This window comes from Aplysia californica, unplaced genomic scaffold (assembly GCF_000002075.1).
Source record: "Aplysia californica isolate F4 #8 unplaced genomic scaffold, AplCal3.0 scaffold00005, whole genome shotgun sequence".
Lineage (NCBI taxonomy): Eukaryota > Metazoa > Mollusca > Gastropoda > Aplysiida > Aplysiidae > Aplysia > Aplysia californica.
In genome coordinates, this window is record NW_004797275.1 from 3,293,384 (window position 1) to 3,297,246 (window position 3,863).

A 3,863-nucleotide genomic window follows, 5' to 3' on the forward strand; every position below is an offset into this window, starting at 1 on the left:
TTATATATATATATATATATATACCTTTATTCAAAAAATATTATGTTTGTGCTTATGTGTATATGTGCGTGCGCGCACGTGTGTGTTTGTGTGTCATATGCTCACACACTTAGTAGCCTTGAATAACGCCATAGTTTTTTAGCAACATGTGGGTACGTGCATGATTCAAATTCAAACGCCATATACTTTGATCATTCCATTGAGTGTGTACACATTCACTCTTGCGTGAGTTCAACTGGAATTGCATGCGGGCGCGGTAATTACGCGTTATTGGCTATAAATGCGTCGACTCGCTTCGACTGATTCAGACTCGGTGACTACTCACGCATGCAGTTGTATTGTTTCTTTTTCCGGTGGCCTGCTGTAATTTGAACTGCGAACAAGTAATGGCAACATGACATTTCATGTTACTCACCCATTTATTTGCTTCATAATACCTATGCCCCGGCGTAAAGCGTAAAACGCATGATGTGATGGCAGAGACTACCCCTATAATTAAATCGTGAATGATTTCGTCGTTTTGGAAAACCCATTAGAATTTTTTTAAACAATGTCGTTATGTTAAAAATGGTATCTGGCTGTCTACCTAATTTGAATAATTGCAGGCTGTCTGCAAACACGGTGTTAGCATTGAAGCGTTATATTTTGCTATTCGTCATTAAAAGGATTTTCATTTATCAAGGAAAAACAAAAGAATAAATAATGGTCATTCTATATTATCATTCAAACCCAGCTTACCTCAATTTGGCACCAAATGACAACGATCGCGAAAAGAACGCGCAATAAATAGAGTTCAGATGTTGGCAGGTCCCTTCGTAGTCTTTGGCCTTTACCCTCAGAGATGTAGGAAGTTCCAAGCAGTCCCAGAAAAAACAGTTCATATCCGTTGGCCCTTTTTCTTAATAATAAATGATATGATGTAGTATAACTGACACCAGATAAATAAAAGATGTCTTGAGTGTGAGTGGTGCTTTGGAAAAGAGGGGGGGGTAGAGAAGGGGGGGGGGCAGACAATAATAATAATATGATTGTAGAGGGGAGTTGGAGGGAAGTGGGTTGGGGAGGGCATGGTTTAAAGGATGTGGATTTTAAGAAAGAGTCCTTCTTGCCTCTCCGAACCCATTATGTTATCCAAATCACCCATTTCTGTTTGTTTGGGTTTCTTTTCTCTTCGAAGGCGTTGATTACTATGTATATGAGAGAACATTTGAGGAAATACTTATTGTTGTCATGAAAATTATTTTGTATTTGATATTCTTCTCGGCTTGATCATGTAGACTTTCTATATAGTTAGGTTTTCCACTGGTTTGATTTGGATGCGTACTCTAGTTCGAGTGCTATAGAAGTGGGAATACAGACAGATGTTTGGAGTCACTAAAACCGCCCCTCATTCAAAACTCACTCTGCACGAAACTGTAGCTGATGAATTAAGGTTTGTAGTGCTTTGTCTCCGTCTATAAGACGGTTTAGACGTATGATCATTTTTTCTAATATCTTGGGGTTCATTTTCTCTTTAATATGGTGTTCTACAGTATGCTTACAGTAGAAACCACTGACTATTTGGGACTCTGAATTTGTCTGCATCTTCTACCTTTTCAATGCTGCTGTTGTCCTAATCTATTCCTGGTAAAATGTTGACTCCAACTCAACAGGTAAACGAAACGATCACGACGACAACACCTCCTGTCGTTTTCCCCAATCTGTGGGTTCCAGACGGTGCGACATCGGTTCCCACGTCGCCGTTTCCCCGTGTTTTGAGAGGTGTAACCCGAAGCCATGAAAAATCATAATTCGCAACATCGCCCTTAGAATATCGGAGAGCATGACCCCCATAATATACAGATGGGCTCTGGGACGTGGGGAAGAGGTTATGGTAGCCGCCATCTGTTCCTTCTGTTTAGGCTGTGTACATATTAGAACTCCCGGCTTTCAAGTATAGAAAGGTTTCACCCACTGACGTCATGTTACCTTTTAACTGTATGTGTTATGATTATCTGCAGTCTTAAAAACGGGTCTCCGTTCCACTTTATGACATCTGGATATTTTGGGTTAGAAAGAAATAACCAATGACTTAAAAGTTAAGTTTGGATAGTTAATACAAGTTGTACAACGTGCCTACATCAAAGAATTCAATGGCAACAAGGCTAGAGGGTGACCGAGAAAAACCTGGATAGATGGAGTCAGGAAAACATTATTAACAACTGTGGGCATCCCCCTGACCCAAGCTCTCCGGCTGGTGGCAGAGAGACGTCTCTTTCTTCCCGCGACACCCAAGAGGGTATAAGAGGCGGATGAAAGTAAAGTAAAAGTAAAGTATAAAAGTTGAAGATGTTTTTCGTCATTATTATAACAATTTAGATGAGTTGAGAGGCTGATCGCTTTCACCGTGCCTATCACGGAGAATACTGGATGTACGAAGTATGGGAGCAGAAAAACGGAGATACTCAAGGCTATACCAGTTACCACCTATGAAGGAATCTCACATTCTTTGCTTTGCACATAGAAGAGCCTGTCGATTACAACACAGACGCCACTGTTATGCTTTCTGTGTTAAAGCACCATCCCTCGGCAAGTTATATGAAGACCACACAGGGGCAAATCGCCCGCCTGTGGTATGGATGCTCTGAGCCTTGAGCACCCACCGAGATGACTGTCGAATGCCTATGGTGGGTATTGGCGCAAAATCCAACCCTCCACTCAAAAACAAACGAACTCAATGAGATACTTTTTTGGAATCCCAAGTGTATATTGACGGCTGGTCATAATTTATGAAGTTGTCAGCTCGATCATATGTTTTTACAAACATTACACAGACGTTGTTACAGTTTCAAGAATTGGCAGGCCTGTGCCAAGCTTGTAACTACGAAATCTTACAATTTATTGGAAAACACAAGACAAGCGATATTTCTGTGCAGAAGCATAATAATGATTATAACATAGCCCACATCTTATGATGCGCGACCCCCTGCCGATTTCTTGTGATCCGCAGAATATTAACTACGATTCAGGAAACATTTCCTTAACTAACCTGATAATGTACACAACCTGATCAGATCGTTTAATTACAACCAAACTCTACTTTTTTTCTGGGTCACGAATCACCTGTTCGGAACACGTGACAAACCGTAGTAAGATTTTTATCTATAGAATGACACAATCAGGTGAGAACAAAACAAACACAGCTGTCGTCTGATTGAAATTAACCAGAGTGAATAGAGTGGCTTGAGGTGTTCCAGTTCTTCATTGTCCTTACTGTAAATCTTTTACGCCCCCAAAGGACACAATTTAGATAATTTAGGGTGCGGGCTCCTTCAATGTTGTCCGACAGGGCCAACCCGATCTTTGTAGGACTCAAAAGTCCACAAGCAGACAGTCAGAGTAACTCGATATAAAAGCTTCCATACTCTGGAATCGTAGATACGCCTTTTACGTGTTTGGCTAAAGAATAACCTTAGCATTACACCATGGGCGCCATGTTCGTCTTATCAAAGTGTACGACGGTGAGTTCGCCCAAGAACTACATGTAGATTCTACCTTGTCAAGTGACAGTTCGCACAACAAGGCAACAAAGAAAGGAAGAGAAGAGAATGAGAGGGAATCGAGGGTTTCTTTATTTGTTTGTTTTTGTTTGTTTTTGTTTTTTGTTCGTTCGTTTGTTGTTGTTGTTAGGGGGGAGTGGGGTTTTGTTTTATTTTGTTGATTTTAAAAATGTTGTTGTTGTTTGTTTGTTTGTTTGTTTGTTTGTTTTTGTTTTGTTTTTGTTTTTGTTTTTTGTTGCGGGGGGAGGCAGTATTTGTTGTTATTTTCATATTAACGTGGACATGTGGCTCTGTAGTGTTGTGTTGCAGTCAGGCATCGGGGAT